This window comes from Ambystoma mexicanum, chromosome 10 (genome assembly GCF_040938575.1).
Source record: "Ambystoma mexicanum isolate Mex_15411 chromosome 10, UKY_AmexF1_1, whole genome shotgun sequence".
NCBI lineage: Eukaryota > Metazoa > Chordata > Amphibia > Caudata > Ambystomatidae > Ambystoma > Ambystoma mexicanum.
Window position 1 is genome coordinate 1,420,009,638 of NC_090932.1, and position 21,049 is coordinate 1,420,030,686.

The following is a 21,049-nucleotide window of genomic DNA, read 5'->3' on the forward strand; positions in this document are numbered from 1 at the left end:
ACTCCCCCACAACTTAGGCTGCATGCACTCCTGCACAACTCTAGGCCACGTGCGCCCACCCCTCTTACTTAGGTTACATTCACTCCCTCAAAACGTAGGCTGGTGCACCCCCGCACAACTCTAGGTTGCGATCGCCCCCACTTACTTTAGGTTGCATTCACTCCATCGCAACTTATGTTGTGACTGCTCCCCCGCGGGCCTTCCCTCCCCTCTTTCGAGCTCCCTGATCTTTTGTGTTCTGTCCTCTGTGTACCCCCCTCCTTCTGTGCCCCTCTAGAGTCCCCCCTGCCTCCCTCTGAGCGCTACGCCCCTCCTCTCCCAGCTTGGGCTCCCCCCTTGGCCCCCTCTTCCACTCTGTACTTTCTATGGTGCTACCTGTCTCACTTATCTTCTCTAATTGCTTTTCTATCGACTATCCTGTCCCTCTCACTAAGTCTGACAGGAAGAAGCTTAAGAGGGATATCCTCTTCTCCAACTCAGGTCTCCCTATCACTGATACCTACACCAGTGCTTCCTCCAGACAGACCCTTAAGGACATCCTCTTTGTCGTTCCCTCTCCAGGCCTGTTCTCTCTCCTTTTTCTTCTTCACCCATTAATAGTGGCGCCCGGTGGGAGGTCCTCTTGGCACCCTTCCACTCCTCCAAGATCATCTTTAATGTTTACCTAAATGGCACTGTGTTGGTCCAAGGCCCTCAGGACCACCTCCTCCTTTTTGATAGATGCTCGTTCCTTATCAAATTCCTTTCTTCTCCTGCTGTTCCTTCTTTCCCCTCTCTGGCTTCTTTGCTGCCTTCTTCCTATGCCACCTCTATGGCTGCGTCTGCTGCTTCTCCGTCCACCCTGTTGCCTTCTTCCTCCACCACCCCTCCAGAACACACCTCCTCCTCCCTTGCTACCTTGCCTTCTCCTCCTTCCTCCACTGCCCATCCTCAGGCACCTGCAACACTTCTGCAGGGTGTACCACTGACTTGTATACCTCCGCGGAAGTTCTTCAAAGGGGGAAACTTGCTCCACATTGCTACTCTTAACTATTGCTCAGCTGTCAAACACTCCTCCAACATCTGCCCTCTCCTGGAAGAAATCGATTTGGATCTACTCAGTCTGACCGAGACTTGGTTCACAGCCAGCTCTGTCACAAGTTTTGACACTCTCCTTTCTGATGGCTACAAGAACCTCTTTGAACCCAGAACCAACCGTCCCAGTGGTGGTGTAGCCTTGATCTTCCCAGGGTGGATCCCTGCTTCTATCATTTGTATACAGGAATACTCCTCTTTTGAAGGTCTGTTCTGTAGGCGCTCTATCTCTCCTGGCCTTTCTCTTACTGTGGCCACTATATACAGGTTGACTGGCAAGGTCGCCCCCTTCCTCTCTGATTGGGCAAACCTCTCCTCTTCTCTCTTCATCTCTACCTCTCAACTTTTCCTCCTCTCAGACCTTAACATCCACCTGGATGCTAGCTGCCCTTCTTCAGGACTCTTTTGCAACCTATGCGACTCTCTCTCTCTGTCTCTCTATTCTTCTTCCTGGCCCCACTCACCCTGAATATTCTGATCTCCTCAGACCTCCCTGTCTCCAACTCTCTCACCACTCCTCTCTCCTGGAGTGATGACTTTCTCCTTTCCTCCCACATCCCTCTCTCTACCCCCCAGACAGGGCAAGCTGACTCCAGCACTGCCACCTACTTTCTCAGTCATCCGACCCATTAAGCGTATGTGAGCTGAAGCTTTCGCCACTACCTTCTCTTCGCCTTCTGCACCTTTGGCTGATTCACACCCTGACACAGCCCTTTCTAACCTTCATCTTTCTATCTCTAACACGCTTGATGTACTTGCCCCTGTCATGAGGATCTGCTTGAACCCCAAATCCAAGTGCACCCTCTGACAAACTAGCCTGCTGCCTGCTGCAACTGTAAACCAGACTCTCCGCCCTAGCCAATAAGAGAGCCCACATCTAAGCCTGCATCTCTGTGGCATCTAACAACTTGGCCAAACTCTTCAAATTCTGCAAGGAGCTGGCCAATCCTGCTGCAGTTTCTACCTCTCCTGTTCCTTACCAGTCCCTCTGTATGGCCCTGGCTTCTCACTCCATCACTAAAACCAGGACATCCTGCCAACCCTCTCTTCCTCTTCCTCCTTCTCTTCTTTCTCCTCCTCTACACCTGGCCCACCTGTGGCCATCTCCCATCCTCTCTTCCCTTCCTTTCCCTTGTTCACCTACGATAATGTTTCAAGACAAGTCTGATCTATGACAGTCTAGTCAAAAGAGGTTCTCCCCTGTTCATCCAAAACAATCAAGGACCACATCGACACCCTTGCTCCAGCCTTGGCCAATGTCTGTAATCACTCCTTTGCCACTGGAACCGTCCCCTCCCTCCTTAAGCACTTGTTTGTGCACTCCCTGCTAAAGAATCCCTCTGCTGATCCTTCCTCTCTGGCTAACTATTGCCCGATCTCAATGCCCCCTTTCCTGGGCCATCTCTTGGAAAAGCTGGCCATCTCCCAGCTCAATCTGTACACTGAATCTGTTGATTGTCTCCATGACCACCAGTCTGGCTTCAGAGCTGCCAGAAGCACGGAAACTGATCTGCTGAGCACCCATGAAGATCTGCTCTCAAACATTGATTCTAACCTTCCTTCTCCACGATCTTTCTTCTGCCTTTGATACGTTCAACCATGCCCTCCTGCTCGATCGCATCCTTGATAACCTGGGTATCACTAATCAGGCCATGGCATGACTGAACTGCTTTCTCACTGACCGACCCTCCCAGTTCTAACTGGGGTCTTCCCTCTCTTCTATATCTCACTCCACTTGTGGTGTTCCCCAGGGGTCTAACATCTCTCCCTGGCTGTTCAACCAACACCTGACACCTCATGCCCACTGCATCACTTCATTCTTCTCCAACTTTCAGTGTTATGCGGATGACACCCAGCTTTTCTTGTGGCTCCTCTCAGCCACCTCTTCTCCTAATCTCATTCCAGACTATCTGACTGCAATTCAGGAATGGTGTGCCACCAATGATCTCTGAATTAATGCCAGTAAGACTGAGATCCTCCTCATCAGAACACCAGCTCCCTCCTTTCCGCTCTCTATCTGGCCACCCACTCTGGGCCCTCTTCCTGCTCCTACATGTGAAGCTATGAACCATGGGGTCATCTTTTGACTCCATCCTCCCCTTCTATCCTCACATCTCCAATGTCTCTAAGAAGACAAACTATCAACTGCACCTCATCAGAGGTATACCTCCTTTCCTCACTTTCCCCCAGAAGCTCACTGTCTCCAGAGCTCTGGTCCTCTCTAGGCTGCACTATTGCATCAGCCTCTTTCTAAATCTACCTGCCTCTCCTCTTCAACCGCTTCAACCTATTCTGAACAGGACTGCAAGATTTGTCCTTGGCCTCAAGACCAGGGATCGTATTTCTCCAGCTCTGAAATCTCTTAATTGGCTCCCAGTGGAGGCAAGGAGCAAGTTCAAGACCCTCTGCATCATCCAAAAGACATTCTGGGGCCTGGGACCACACTATCTCCAACTCTCTCATCCTAAACCTCTCTTCTCTCATCCACTTCCAACTATTTGACGGTCAGTTGCTTTTCCAAGCAGAGAGTTGGGGGCAGACCGCTTTGCTCGGCTGGGGCCTCCCTCTGGAACAGTGTCCCTGTCTCTCTCAAACTTGCAGAATCATCTCCGGTTCCAGAAGCAACTCAAGACCTTCCTCGTCGCTTCCGCTTTCTCTCTTCCTATCCCCTGCTGATTCCTCACTGCTCCACACACTGGCTACTTGGCTACCCTCTGAACTTGGGCTCAGGCTCCTGCTTGTCCAGTTGCACCTCACACTGCCTCCCAGCTCCCCTAGCACTTGTGGTCTGTATCTGCAACTCTACAGTCCCTTCTCCCTGCAGTTATGAGCCACCAGATGGCTTCATCTCTTGATTTACCTGCACTGAGCCACACGCTGGCTGCACTTTTGAGTTACCAGCACGTCTCCCTCCACCCCCACCTGGCACTTCTCCCATCGATCTGCCCTGCTCCTGTGCTATCTGAACTGCTCCTGTGCTATCTGAATGATAGGGTGGCGCATAAGTGCAGAGAGAAGGGACTGTAGGGTTGCATATACAGACCCTTAAGTGCTGGAGAGCCTTGACATGCAGGTGCCTTGGGCCCGAGTTCAGAAGGTGACCAGGTGACCACAGCAGGTAGCAGGCAGGTGTATCAGCAGGGGAGAGGAAGAGAGAAAGCGGAAGAGAAAAGGAACGTCTTGAAAGAAGATGAAAATGAAAGATAATGAGGAACCAATCCCGGCAATAATTAAAACAGAACAGGAGAAAGGTCAGGAAAAACCAGTGCAAAGATGTGTAACAGGCTGCAGAGATTTGTTGGACCTGGTTAACATTACTCTGGATGATCTGCATAGAAATACGAACAAAGTGAAAAACAAATTGCGTTATAGTGACTGGATTCAAATGATTGACAATGTGAATCAATACAAACTATAAGAAAAGTTAGCACAGGAAATGAGAGCCCTAGGAAACAACCCAGGATACATGAGAACATTTCCTGACCCCCATTGCAGGTCCCAATTAATGAGGATGAGAATATATCTGCACATCACGAAGGAGGTCCTCTCAGAAAGAAATAGTGGCAAAGAGACGTGGCGTGCAGATTCTGCAACATCGGAGGATCCCTGGAAGATCTGCAACATATCTTCAGGACTTGTACTGGAACAATTGGTTTGCTGTGCTGAATTTGCCATTTTCCAGGCTTTCAAGAACAGGTTGAGTGGAAACTAAAAAAAACATATTTTGATATGGTTACCGGCCGTTTTGTGAGAGGTAGGCGATTTTGGCCTTTTTTTCCAATAGGACATGTGTGGACGGAATGGAAAAGGAGGGTAGAACATCTGAATGAGATGACCGAAAGGCATACATTTCTAAAAAGTAGACAAAATTCCAAGTTTAGGAAGGGGGGATTTACGCAGGTCAGGCAACAACTATGTAGGGAAAAATTCCATAGTTTGGGGGAAAATTGGGAAAATGACAGATACAATGTTCTTTGGTGGACATGGTTGGCCCGGTAAGGGAATTGCTTCTGTGAATTTTGAGAAAAGCAATACCCGTTACATTCCTCCAACTCTTCCAGTTAGGAAATCACACATTTTTTAAATGTTTCACAAAACAAGCAATATCACAAGCCAAAAACAGAGCAGGGTTTTTATGCTTAAGGCCTGAACAGACGTACTTAGCATGTGTAAGTAAGGAAAACAAATGTGGTGAGGAATGGCACGCATACATTTTTTGAAAGAGCACAGGCATACCTTTTGAAGGGTAGGTGACTTGTGCAGGTAACAAAAGTGTATTGTGCCTAAAGTAGCAACTAAATGAAGGTCACATTTGGCAAACGAAAGGGTTGTGTGCCAAAGTGCAGCAGCAAATGTTCAAAAACGTTATGAAAACAACGCTAACACAACAAATGTCCTACCTTCCTGCGTTTCCACAGGTGTGTTGATGAAAACGGTACCTCACATGTGTGGGTGCACCTACCTGGGCGCAAAGGGAAAAGGCTAAACCACTGATAACCCCAAGTGTTTTGTCAGAGCAGATTTTGCACTTGTGGACAACCTACAGATTTGGGCCTAGGAAGTCGAAGCCACCAAGGAAAACAGGGAACCCCATGCATTTCCGAAAAGAAGACACCCCTGGGAATCCACAGAGGTCTGACTTTTGCGAAACGCCCCAGATTACATACCCACAATCCCAGTCAAAATCTGAAATTTGGGGAAAAAACAACATTTTCAGACATTTCCCTCTGCCCACCCACCAAAATACGCCACTGACAACACATTTCCTACCTTCCTGCATTTCCACAGGTGTTCCAATGAAAACGTTACCTCACATCTGTGGGTGCACCTACCTGGGCACAAAGGAAAAACGCTAACCCACTGGTAACCCCCAAAGGGTTTGGGGAAACAACCTACAGATTTGCGCCTAGGATGTCCAAGCCACCAAGGAAAACAGGGATCCCCCACACATTTCCGAAACAACAACACCCGTGGGAATCCACAGAAGTCTGACTTGTGTGAATCGCCCCACAATTTATTACCTACAAGCCTTGGCAAAGTCCAAAATGTGGTCAGAAAAACCACAGTTTTCAGACAATAACCATGCCGACCCACTGAAACACGCTCTCAACAACACATGTTCTACCTTCCCACGTTCCCACAGTGGTCCCAATGAAAACAGTACCTCACATGTGTGGGTGCACCTACCTCGGTGGAAAAGAAAAAGTGTCTACCGTCCACAAGTCCAACGGCAGTCCCGGGGAGCCCCGGCAGGGTCGCCAACCTTTCCCAGAGGTGGAAGCTGCAACACAGGCCAGCCAGAGCTCCAGAATAATTGGGGGTAATGTCCCTAGCCTTGGTGGCTGTCTTCCATATGGGGCAAACATCCCCAAGTGCAGCGGCTGCCCCAGAGAGGGGGTCCAAATCCCATCCCCGTTTGAAATTCTGTAACACAGTCGAGCCAGAGCTCCAGGATTTGTCAGGGGTGATTTCCCTGACCTTGGGTGGCTGTCTTCCTTGTGGGTCGACTGTCCCCATGTCCAGTGGCAGTTCTGGCAGGGTCCACATTCTTCCCCGTAGGGAAAGGGTGTAACGCAGCCCAGCCATAGCTTCAGGCTGGGCTTGGCGATGGTCGACCCACATGGGAGAATGGGCCCAAGGCCAGGGACATCACCCCTGACCATCCTGGAGCACTGGGTGGGTGGCATTACAGAATTTCCCTCGGAGGAGGGAAGGGGACCCTGCTGGGGCTCCCTGGCACAATGGCTGTGCTTGGGGACGGTACACCCAAATGGGAAAAGGATGCCCACGGCTGATGCATCATCTCCAACCGTCCTGGAGTTCTGGCTGGGCTACGTTACAGTTTTTCCTTTTGGGAGGTATTGGCACACTGCCGGAGCTCCCTGGTGGGGAAAAGCTGTAACACAGGCCAGCAAGAACTCCAGGACGGTTGGAGGTGATATCCCCGGCCGTGGGCATCCGTTTCTCATGTGGGTGTACCATCCCCAAGTACAATGGCAGCTACAGGGAGACCCGGCAGGGACCCATTCCTTCCCCCGAGGGAAATTCTGTAACGCAGCCCAGCCAGTGCCCCAGGATGGTCAGGGTGATGTCCCTGGCCTATGGTCAGCCCAGCAAAAACAAATCATAACTGCTACTCTCCGATCCCAGTCCCCCCCCCAGTAGAAACACATGTGCCCCTTCCGAGGAGCAGATTGCCAGATTACACAAGCAATGTGCCCCCAGGGAGGGCTACATCAGAGCCCCCCTTCCATTTTGGATGGGGGGGAGAAGGCCAGTCCTCTTTCCATTACAAACATCCGTGGTGGGTTAGTGTCCCCCCACACCCCCAAATAACTCATGTATATTTTTATAATTTTCTTTCTGTTTTTGCCCCTTCCATTGGGTCAGATTGGCACATTCATTAGTGTGCCCATCTGCCCCCAGGGTGGGCAAAACGTACTGCCCCATGCTGTGGGGGGGCATTCCAATGTTTTCTGGTGGCCCTCCCCCCACCCCAAATGGATGGGGGTCATTGCATGTACTCCTTCCTTGTTGCACTAGCACTCTGCCCCTCAAGGAGGGCTACATGAGATGCCGTCCATCCATTTGGGGTGGGGGAAGCACCATCCCACTTTCCACTAAAAACATCTATGGTGGTTTATTGGCCCCCCACCCAAAACAAATGTTCTTATTTGCTTTCTTTTATTTTGTTTTGCCTCTTCCCTAGAGGCAGATGGGCACATTAGTGTGTCCATCTGCCCCCAGGGTGGGCAAAATGTAACGGCCCATGCATTGGGGGGCCATTTCAATGTTTTCTGGTGGCCCTCTCCCGCTCCACCTCAAATGGATGGGGGACTTCTCATGTACTCCTTCCTAGGGGAAGATTGCAGTAGCAATCTGCCCCCTGGGAGGGATCCATGAGATGCTCCCCATCCATTTGGGGTTGGGGGGAGAGGGACACCTCCCTTTTAACTAAAAACATCCATGGTGGTTTAGTGCCCGCCACCCAAAACAAGTTATTATTATTTGTTTTGCCCCTTTCCTAGGAGCAGATGGGCCCATCTACCCCCAGGGAGGGCAAAACGTACTGCCCCAGGCTTGGGGGGTTCTGCCAATATTTCTGGTGGCCTCTCCCCCCACCTCAAATGGATGGGGGCATCTCATGTACCCCTTCCTAGGGGCAGAATTCTGCCTCCAAGGAGGGCTGCGTGAGGGGCCCTGTTATGTCCCGTTCTGGGTCATAGTGGTATAATCAGGATATAGATGCAGGTATGCTTAATGGTTGCTTTATTCAGGTTCTTCAGTTACAGGTACAAATCAGATCTCATCAAGTCCATAAGGAGATAGGAGGAAATCATGAGGGAAACCCACTGGCTCCCACCACCCAGGCTTCCTTAGATCAACTGCCTGGGTTAGAAACCTTTCATACACAAACACTCCAAGATACCTCATACATTCCACAAATGACATCACCACATACATACAGCATTCAGAAGGTGAAACCATAAAAAGGAAGGCTGATCCTAACACCTCCTTCCCTTATAAACCATAGAAGGGAAGGCTATTCCTAACACCTCCTTTCCCTACAATCCCAACCAGTACAGTGTCACACCTCAAACACACCATGACCTGAATCCGTCATCACACCTAACCATCAAAAGGCCTCAAGTACAAATACTCTGCCAGTCACTCTAAAAGACCAAGAATATAACAGCTGGACAACCAGGCGTAACTAACAATCCAGTAACGGCACCCCACCATCTAAACAACAACAACTTCTGTCCTTCAAAAAATCACGCATCACCTTCCACCCGTCGCCGCCACCAACGGGTCACCAGCCTGCCACGCTGGAGCACAGACCTGCCCCTCTGGGCTACTAACCAGCATGCCATACGCAACCTGAGGAAACAAAACACCTCCCGTCCACCACTGCCACTGGTAGACCTCAGGACTGCCACACCTGAGCACAAACGGCCACCTATACGGGCTGGCACGAAGTCCGCTACACACCTACAAGGAACATGTCTAACCTACTACACCAGACCATAGACTCATGGCAACTAAAGAGACAGGCGCCTCCAATCAGCCAAAACACACTCACTTGACTCATCCTCAACCACTCAACATTCATAGCAACACGGAGAACAGAGGCAACCAGTGGAGAACCAGTCAACCATACCACCATACTTCCTTGAGGTGTTGGCCAGACACCTCGAGCCCTCATAGCTACTGAAAACAACCAGGTAACCCCACTACCAAGATGTTCTGTTGCCATGCTCCCAGAACCACCCAGAACAAAATCCAGGATGACTCCAGAAGCAACACTTCAAGTAAAAACAATAATAATCAATCACTCACCATCATGGCTCAGCACAAAACACTATCCTGACTCCTATGAGCCACACAAATCACTACCCTGACTCCTGTGAGCCACGCAATTTACCATCATGACCCCGCAAGGCCACACAAATTACTATCATGACTCCGCAGAGCTGCACAAATTACTAACATGACTCCGCAGAGCCGCTTGACCAGACTACCACTAGTCACCCAAATCACTAACATGACTCCGCAGAGCCGCTTGACCAGACTACCACTAGTCACGCAATTCACTATCATGACTCCGCAGAGCCGCTTGACCAGAGTCCCACTAGTCACACAAATCACTATCAAGACTCCTCTGAGCCACTTGACTAGACTACCACTAGTCACACAAATCACTATCAAGACTCCTCTGAGTCACTTGACTAGACTACCATTAGTCACATACACAATGACTCTGCAGAGTCACTAGATTAGCCACAACCAGTCAGCGCACACACACTTCACACTGGCTACATGCATGCTATGCATCTTCAAACAGTTTTGCAACATAACCACTCAACCCTTAAGAAAAGACATGTTGATACTAACAAGTGGAAATAGTGGGGTGTGGGCAGAGCCCTACCCACACTCCACATCAAAGAACATGTCCTTAAAATATTTTTGGCAAAACTAAACACATGAATATGACATTACTCAGAAATTATATCTATGGTGTCAAAATCTATAAGTCCATGTTGTCCATTGCAGGAAACAACGCTACAAGCTGCAAAATCCTCAAAATGGTTAAAAACTAGAGAGATCATGAAACATAGGATTAACAGACATGAATTGCAACATAACTCATTACTCACTTACTGCATACTGCAAAATTCTCAACATTATTATGAATGTTAGTGAGATATGTCAAACTAACTCTCCATGCCTAAAACTAAACAGTTTTAATGCAACCTTTTCTGAAAAATTCCTGGTGACATATTAAAAGTTCACGTTGCCACCTTTGCCACGAATCCTAGCTGCAAAGCCTCAGAAACTGTTAAACTCATTCCACGTTAGACTACAGAGCTATAAAACTTAAAAGGCATCCACCTCAGTCATGCACACCAGGCAACTCTAATAACATCCTTGCATTCCATAAGTAACGTTACATTGGAATTCCTGAAAGGTAAACAAACACTTCCGATCCGAGCTAACTGCATAGCGACTGAAAAACCATGTGCATTTCAACTATCTCACATGGCCACTCTCACTTGATCAAGGAGCGGTTGGCAACTTTAACAGCCGCTCAACAACTGTACCACTCTGAATTCAGTTGTATCCTGGGAACACAGCCTCGAGGCACATACAACTGCAGCTGTTGTCCATTGCGGATTAATTGCGCCGCTAACCACAGACACACGTCACCGTCTGTAGCTAAGAATGGATGACAACAGGATTGCTTCCTGAACACGCCCATGGACGCTATGATTGGTCCACTGCTTGCTTCCTGGTCACGTAGGGACGCATATGGGTGCTTTATTCTGATAAACAATTCCGAAACACGGCAGCTCAAATGGTTTCGGAAGCGATCGCCGGGTAAGCGCCCAACATTCCATGGTAAGGCCAGCTCGCGCAGAATGCCGCAAAGCCACACAATCAGAAAGTTCCAAACGATTGCTAGCTCCCACACCAGCGGCGCTGATGTCATCAGTCTCACTGAAGCGCAGAGCTGCTCTGAGCTCTGCTCACCAACCGTCACACAGCTGACGAAAAACTGCTTTTACTGTGTCCAACTAATTTTATGAAAGTCTTAAACACGGGACTGATCTCTTTTCGCTCGGAGCTTGCTGAGGTTTCCTTGCTGAGGTCCTCCATTTCTCGTACCATTTTAAAGCAGTCTACGACACCACGGGGAGCTGGGAACTCGCTCCCTCTCTTCTGTTTACCTCTTCAGCTTGCTAACCTGTCTCTGGCTGGTGGGCACATCCACTCACTGGCGCCGTGGGCAGGTGGAGTTTAGCACTCTCTCTTATGTTTACCAACTAAAAACTGCGTCTGCACCCCAGGCTTTATTCCCAGTGTATAAGAACAATCCATTTGCAGCTGGGTGCTTAATTGGGCCGCCTGCTTTACTCCGCCCAGGGTGCCTACCGGGACTTCCAGTCCTTCTGAGCCCTGCTCAGTGCACAAACACTTCCTTAGCCCTGGGTGCCTGTCCTTGCGCCTACCAAGGCACTGTCACTTTCTCAGCCCTGGGTGGTGGGACTCTTCTTGACCATGGGGGGCAGTGGGTTCCCTCTCCTTGTACAGTCCCTTACTTGAGCTTAGCTCCTGCTCTGCACCCCCCGCAGCAGTATCTCCTTTCTCCTTATCCTGGACCACACACACACACACAGGTACCTGTTGCCTTGTAGCCTTCAGGGTCCATCCAACCAGTCCTGTTGGAGACCAGTCCTCGTTGCCAATTGTTATGTCCCGGTCTGGGTCATAGTGGTATAATCAGGATATAGATGCAGGTATGCTTAATGGTTGCTTTATTCGGGTTCTTCAGTTACAGGTACAAATCAGATCTCATCAAGTCCATAAGGAGATAGGAGGAAATCATGAGGGAAACCCACTGGCTCCCACCACCCAGGCTTCCTTAGATCAACTGCCTGGGTTAGAACCCTTTCATACACAAACACTCCAAGATACCTCATACATTCCACAAATGACATCACCACATACATACAGCATTCAGAAGGTGAAACCATAAAAAGGAAGGCTGATCCTAACACCTCCTTCCCTTATAAACCATAGAAGGGAAGGCTATTCCTAACAGGCCCCTCATGCATTTAGGGTGGGGGGAGAGGTCCACCACCTTTCATCATAAAACAAATCCTGGGGGTCTAGTGGTCCCCCATCCAAATCTATATATTTTCTCTGGCCCCTTCCCTAGGGGCAGATGGCCACCCATATGCCCCCAGGGGGGCCAATACATGTTTCCCCATGCTTTGAGGGCCAGGGGGTAGAGCGCCGCTTACATAGCAAGCAGCCCACCCCACACTTGACAAACAGATCCCTGGTGGACTAGTGGGATTGCTGGGCGTGGATTGAGCGCTCTGCGCCAAATCCGCGCCCAACAATGCTTCAAAAAGTTGTTGTTGGAAAGGGGAGAATCTCCCCTTTCTAACGACACTGCCCTCGATCTGAACGGCACAATAGTGCCGCAGATCGAGGGAGAAAAAGAAGGACACTTACCTTCTGTTTTCACAGTGAAAATTACTTTCAGTTTCACGACAGCAGGCATTATGACATGAAACTGAAGGAAATCCAACCCCCGGGCCGTGAGGAGGAACCTCCTCCTCACATAGCCCGGGTGTTGGATTTCAGTTATTTGTGATCCCTGCTTTGCAGGGATCGCTCAAAATGACATGCCAAAAAGGAAGAGCTTTCTCGTCTTTGGCAACACAGAGGTAATGTCAAGGACGAGATAGCTCGTCCTTGGCAGTTAAGGGATTAATACAGTAAAGAAAATAAACAAAGAAGATGGCCACCATGGAAAGGGAGAAGGCACTACATATAGTCCCCTTCTCCCTTTCCATGACAGCCACTCGCAGAACCAACACCAAGGGACGTAGTGGTGACTGGTGCCTTGTCTGGATGCTAAGGACCTGGCGAGTGCCAATCAGATTCTTCGTTACAATCTGATTTTCCCTTGTCGGGTACTAATTGTACTTTAAACTGACTACTTGGATAACATTAGACAAATGAACACATTCAAGATATAGTGGTAAAGCTAAACTGTGACATGATCCGATTACCTGTTACAAACAGGCGCGAAGCCACGTAGTTGCATTAATGCAGCTTTCAAAGTGATTGGGCCGTTCCTCAATGCGACTACGGCTAAGTGCAGGTGCTTCTTCTCGTTGATTTAGGTGATTGGTCAATAATTTAGGCATGAACACTTCATTGCACTGGGTCATGCCCACGCATATGGAAAACGTATTCTGGTTCGCTATGTCGCATAACCGTTGTTATACCCCTCTCCCATGCACCTAATTTCTGTTTTCTGTCATTGCTTTTTGTCTCTTGGTGGGTGAACTTCTTTGTAAGCCTTCCGGAACTTTTAAAAGTAGTACCTTGATGTATCCATTACTTTTTTACCTTACTTCTTCCTATACCTTTGTTTTTTGTTCTGTGTTTTGATTTTATTTTTTAAGTTTTTTGATATTAAGAGGCATAGGCCTTTTTGTGTTGTATTTTTACAGTATTTATTTTTCCTCCACGGTCCTGCATTTCAAAATGACTATGACCAGCAGTGATGATGAGCTTGTATTGGTGGCTTCAGCTTTACCACTATGGAAGAAGCATTGTGCATAAAAAAAAAATTCTGACGGTTGGAAGTATGTCTGTGTAAAGGACCAACACAGCAAAAAGGAGAGCAATGAGGTTATGTGCATTTTTTGTGTTAAGGTGTTTTTGAATGGACCTTCACACACCCTGTTGCAAAGCTTGGAAACATCCATGTTACTTCAACATCTTGTCCGCGTTCATTGGGATGAAGTGGATGAATCAAATAGGAAGGCCCATGTGAAACATAAGGTGAAAGCACATGGAGCAAGATCAGCACAGCAGTATTTATCATATGCACCGCAGACTTCCAACATGATTACTAGCAATGTTCCACCAACTAAAAGACAACCTCAGTCCATTGTGCCTGCAACTGATCTTTCTAAATTTATTGTGATGTGCAAAACCTGCCACAGTTTCATCGAGGTGGGAGGTGGCACCCTAGGCACCTTTGGGTAACGCTCTTTCAGATCACACTGGCAATTGCCAATACTAGGTATGTTTTTAAGTGTACTAAATATAAATACATTTTGTTATATGTATGAATCTTAGTGTTTTTACCTTCCCAGTTCCTACCTCTTTTTTCCAAAATTGTCGCTTTTAGGGCCAACTTTTCAGTTATAAAAATAGACAATAAACACACATACTGTATATAGGGATCAAAGACTTTTATTTGATCCTTTCAATACAGATCAAAGACCCTTAATTGATCCTTTCAGTACAGTGTGTGTTAAAAAAACTACATATCCCTGTGTATTTCATTATAGCCACTGTTATCACATGTGGAAGCCGTGGGTAAAACCCCACAGTCGTTGCCACATTTAGCTGTGCATGCATCCATGGTAGCCACGGCTAGAAACTGCAAAAAAAAAAAAATATATGTATGTCGGTAGTAGTCTTGCTTGATATTGGGTACTCCTTATTTTTTGTTTTCGGGGGGTCGACTCTTGTAAAAACAGTTTCACTGTCCGGAAGACGGCCCACATTCATTAGACCAAGAGCAACCGAGTGTGTACTGTATGAGTTTAGACGGCCGAAACATATGTCGAGATAGTCAAAGGAAACATTCATTGAATTTACCTTTTTCTCCACCACTATCTATACACGATGGGTGTTCTATATGAATCACAATATTGAACTACACCCTATAAAACAAAACGGAGCAATATAGAGAGGCTGCATAGAATAAATATAGGATGAAACAGCCCTCTCTTTAGACAACAGATGTATTAATCTACAAGGGAGTTACCATAGATACTGATGGTTGATCTTTATTCCCACAACTTCAGAAAGTATTTGTCCCAAAAACAATTGCTTTGTGTTTTTTTTTAATATGTTTTTTTCATTGATATGTATAGTTTGATGTTACACTTATTATTTCTGTTTGAACATACACGGGATGAATGTAATATATGTGTTTTTTAGAATTGTACACCATTTATGTAAGATCTTTCCATAGATCTTTTTTAGAAATATATTAAATTGAATAAAAACTGGATGTTTGAATATTAGAGCTTCGTACTAGACAATCTACTATTTGAAGAGATTGCCAATTTACTGACTTTAAGACACTTAGGGACACAAAGGAAGGGATAGTCGGTAGTAGTCTTGTAAAGATTTATTGAAGGATACATTGAGTGTAGTCTTTGTGCACAGTCACTATAACACTTTAATAACTTTCTATTAATCAACAGTACATATAAATGTAAACACTTTAAAAAGTACATATGCACACACAGTTTTTAAGAACAGGTTTATTTGGCGGGAATGTGGTGGCACAATTAATTTTAATTTTACTTTCTACACATGATACATCGTTTCCATTAGCCCAATTGTCTGTATTATTAATGTCAATTATGTATGGCATAACAAAACCCAGGAAATTCAAGGAAAACAGTTGTAGGGATGTTAAGGTGAATAAAACATTGTTAAAAAAAACTTGAAATTCAAGGAGAAAACCTTAGTTGCAGGAACATTAAGGTGAGAAATGTATTGTAAAAAGACAAACTTAAAATTCTCAGAAAAAATCTTTAGTTCCAGTGATGTTAAGGTGAGAACTTAACACAACAAAACCCCTGAAATTCAGCTAAAGCAACTTTAACTTATATATATATATATAGAAGTGTCCCCAACTGCACTTAGAAGTTGCGCCCAATAGCCTCCCTGAGAAAAGCTGATTTTAGAAGTGTTCCCAATTGCATTTGAAGTTGCACCCAATAGCCTCTCTGAGAAAGTTGATTTTAGAAGTGTTCCCAATTGCATTTGAAGTTGCACCCAATAGCCTCTCTGAGGAAAGTTGATTTTAGAAGTGTCCCCAACTGCACTTAGAAGTTGCGCCCAATAGCCTCCCTGAGAAAAGTTGATTTTAGAAGTGTCCCCAACTGCACTTAGAAGTTGCGCCCAATAGCCTCCCTGAGAAAAGTTGATTTTAGAAGTATTCCCAACTGAATCTGCACCCAATAGCCTCTCTGAGAAAGTCGATTTTAGAAGTGTTCCCAATTGCATTTGAAGTTGCACCCAATAGCCTCTCTGAGGAAAGTTGATTTTAGAAGTGTTCCCAATTGCATTTGAAGTTGCACCCAATAGCCTCTCTGAGAAAGTTGATTTTAGAAGTGTCCCCAATTGCATTTGAAGTTGCACCCAATAGCCTCTCTGAGAAAGTTGATTTTAGAAGTGTTCCCAATTGCATTTGAAGTTACACCCAATAGCCTCTCTGAGAAAAGTTGATTATAGAAGTGTTCCCAACTGGACTTAGAATTTTCACCCAATAGCCTCTCTAGAAGTGTTCCCAATTGCAAGTCGACCAATTAAAATCCTACCAATAGCCTGTCTGGAAAGTTGAATTTAGTGACACGCCCAAATAACCCGTCCAAAGCTCCACTAAAATGTCCCATATATCTCTCGGTGAACTTAGAAAGCGTTTCTAATAGCAGTGACAAATAATCTAACACCCCCTCCAAGTAAATTGAATCTAGTGACTGACCGAACACCTTCTCCTGTGTACAGGAGAACTCAGAAACGTACCTAATAAACTAATAATCATCTGCCGACTATTATACCTAGAGAGCACCAAATAGTCTAATATTGTCAATCCCAGAAGTGCGCCTAAAGGCGTGACACCCCCGATCCTAGGCCGACTATTGTACCTAGAGAGCACCAAATAGTCTAATATCATCAAACCCAGAAGTGCGCCTAAAGGCGTGACACCCCAGATCCTAGAACTACAATCAGAAACCCTCCTAAATCAACCGAACGCCAGCACCAATCATGAGCGCACCCACTCCACCTGAACCTACCAGAAACGACCGCAGGGGACCACCCCCACTCTCCGATCTACCTTCCCTCCCGACCCCTCCCTCCCATATCACCCCACCCCCTCCACACAAGCAGCCACTCCCCTCTCCAAACACCAAGCCAGAGGAGCACAATGGCGAAGCACTCACCCTAAAACCACTCATCCCCTGAACTCCACCCCCGACCCGCCAGCATTGCCCACACCCGCTCCCCTCTCCATCAGACCTAGCACACCCCACCCAGAAATCACCCACCCACCGCCCTGCCCTCATACCCCTGCCACCTCCCCCCCCCGACCGCACTCTTTCCCCTCCCTAAAAACTGCGCGCCGAGCCCTAGCACGAACCGAAGCTGCCTCCCTCTCCCCCTCTGAAGCCCCTACCCTCTCCCACACACCAGTCGCAGCAAAGAAACTAAAGAGGAAACGCGCCTGGTCCCCCCCAATCTCTCAGCACTCCTCCCCTCCCCTGTCCCGACCCACCCCCTCTTTCCTGCATTCTCCGTCTTCCCCCGTGGCCTCCCCCTTCCTGAAACCCCTCTGCCTCGACTTCTCATCAACTGCAACTGAAACTCCCCCCCGCCCACACCCCTCCCTCAAATCACCCAACCCAAATCCAATCATCCTATCACACCAAGCCACCCAGCCCCGCCAGGAACCTGCCAAATTTTCAGCCCGCCCACTATTCCCTTCTAGCATCACCGACCTAACCCCCCTCCTCAGCTCTCTCCACCACCGCCACACCCCGGTCCAGCACCTACACCTAACTTGCCTGCCGATATGAACTGTATCCTATTTAACGCCCGTTCCGTAGCAAAAAACAGACATTGCATCTATGACCTCCTCACCTCTGTCAAACCAGACCTAGTTTTCATCACCGAAACCTGGTTCTCCAATGACTTCAACCCAATCGCTAGTGAAGCCTTTCCCCCTGACTACTCCCTCATCCCACTGAACCGTCCATCCAGAGGAGGTGGAGTAGCATTCGTCTTCAAATCTCTCTTCGGCGCCTCGATCATCGACAACCAACCCTCCATCCCTTCCTGCGAATCTCTCCTCGTTAAACTTTCCCTCTCCCCATCGCTCTCTCACAGTTTCTTAATAATCTACAGGCCCCCTGGTTACGATAGACAATTCGCAAACAACCTTTGCGACTCAATCGCCACCATGCAACTAAACCATTCCAACCTCACCCTCCTTGGTGACTTCAACATATGGCTCGACATCCCCACCAATCCTATGACACACTCCCTGGTTGATGGTTTAGATGCAATTAATCTCCAACCCCACATAAACGGCCCGACTCATTACAAAGGACACACTCTCGATGCCATCTTTAGCTCCAACACCCTGATTCACTTAAAGCCCCCCACCCCAATCATCTGGTCAGATCACTTCATTCTCTCGTTCGCCATCCACTCACCTGACCCCCTTCCCGTACTTGCATCCGAACCTCCGATTTTACGCAAATGCTGGAAAAAATTAACGATCACCCCGGACCTAGCCGAGGCACTCCTCCAATCTCCACCACCCACCTGCCCTCCCGACAACAAATTAACCCCTGAGGCCTTTGACTCATGGCTCAACGCACCTCTTTTACGACTCACCCCCCCATGCAAACCATCAACCCGCTGCGCCCCTTTCCCCAGATGGTTCACTCCTGAGTTGAAGACCACTAAACGACTTTACAAATACCTAGAACGCAAATGGCAGAAAGAGAAAACCCACGAAAACAGGACCACCTTGGCCCGTAACCTCTATCAATATAAGTCCGAAATCCGGAAAGCAAAAAAAACCCACTACAACACCCGAATCCTAAACTGCAAAAACCCAAGCAAAGAACTCCACAAAATCATCTCAGAATTCACCAATCCTGCTTGCAATACAACCAGCCCGACCGCCACACAATCACTGTGCGACTCACTCTCCCTCCATTTCCACAACACGGCTATCGAAAGAACAAAAACTCTAAACACTAAGATGGCTCAACTTCAGCCACCGAGCAATCCTCCGCCCATACCGCCCAGCCCTGCAACCGTAACCTCCACGCAACCAACGTTTGAATCCTTTAGTCCAATATCGCCAGAACAGTTTCTCAAACTGCTATCTGCCCGCAAACCTTCTGGTTCACCACTGGACCCCTGCCCAGCCACAACCCTTAAAGAAATTTTTGCCTCAACCTGCGCAGGAGAATACGCAAGATCTATCATAAATTCCTCCCTCTCCTCCGGTATCTTTCCCGACGCATTCAAAACGGTGCACGTCAAACCTCTAATTAAAAAACCATTGCTCGACCCACTCGAGCCCAAAAACTACCGCCCAATCTCAAACACTAGGTTCCTTGCCAAACTCATTGACCGAACCGCCTACTCCCAACTAAACTCCTTTGTCGAAACCAACAACCTCCTAGACCCAGCCCAATCAGGCTTCAGATCACGCCACGGAACTGAAACCACCCTAACCTCGATCTCGGATGACCTTAAAATGACAGCAGACTCCGCCGGATGCGCCGCACTAATCCTCCTCGACCTATCAGCCGCCTTTGACACGATCAATCACTCAATCCTCCTAGACCGACTACACTCCATAGGAATCCGCGGAACCGCCCTTAAAGGGGCCGCGGAATAAGGAGAGCCCGATTGTCTTCATCTTGGCGATTCTGGGTCCCAGCAGCACGCCGGCGGGGCTCCGAACCTTCTCACACCCCCTCACCTAATTAGGTTCGAAAAACGCTGCATGGGAGCCTTAGGAAGCTGAGATGCAGCGGGCGTCCCACGGAGGCCATCAAGGAGGCGACTGCATAGTCAGCGCTCCAGGCCACGCCCCTCTTACTTTACTCTTAAAATCTTTACATAACCTTCTCCAAAGCAACCCTTACATTCCAAAATAGAAAGGCATGTCCCGTAAAAGATAAAGAAATGCCATCTTCTTTAAAACTAACAGCATTACTAGCATCAATATTCTCCTTGTTACAGAAGAACATACCAGCTCTAAGCATGAAGGCACACATGCCTCAGTTGATGACACACCTAGCAATGTTTTGCTGAAAACAAAAAACTGAACTCTTGTCCCATATTGCCCTAGGTAGTAATCCAGGAGAAATTACATTTGCATTTGGAAGGATCTTCATTACGGCTTCAACCAAGCGTTCCAAATCAGCCAACAAAGTAGGGGCACTGACGTTGCTCAAATGGAAAGCACTATAGTGCAAAACTACCACATGCGGACTGTTCATCGTGGTCATATCCTCACAAACTTGTACAATTCCCTGTACATTGCAATAGGCACAGTGCTCCACACCACCTCCACTCCTTTCAAATCAGAGTTCTTTGCAACATGCCTGCATTCAGCGTACTGCTGTAAACCATGCACAAACATATTTCCGAGCACCAACACCCTGACTTTCTCCACTTCTGCCATCTTCACCACACACAGTCTCTTTCAACACAAATCCACAACCTCGACATCTGATTGGCTGATCCGTACAGTCTTCTTTCCATGTTGGATTTCCTGGAAAAACCCGAATGTAGCACGCCCTGTCCACGAACAGCCACGGTGTCCGCAGACGGCATCCACTTTACTCTCTGTGCCATTCCCTCATTGCATACAGCTAAGCAATCACACAATACGAATAACGTCCTCAGAACACCCCCATTTTGTGAATTTTCGAACATTTCAGGACAATTATCATTTCATTATTCAACATATTAACATTACAAATATTATACTTTCATCTTGTACTCTGCACACAATGCTATGTTTCTCCATTAGTAGCTCAGTATACTAGATAGAATCCCATAATACAATGCTATTTATATCAATGCATCGTTCAAAGCACTAATAACGGTATGATATTTACTGCAATATCCTTGACACTTTTTTCGCAACATTATAATAAAAATCTCTAGTACACAAATTCCATGAAAAGTACATACACATGTGATGTCATCAGTGATTTCATCAGTGACATTTGCGATGTCATCTTTGATGTCCTGGGTGTTAGTCTTAGCAGTGCACGGTGGTGGCATGAGTTATTTTTCATAGCTTACCATAACTTGCGATTTTCAG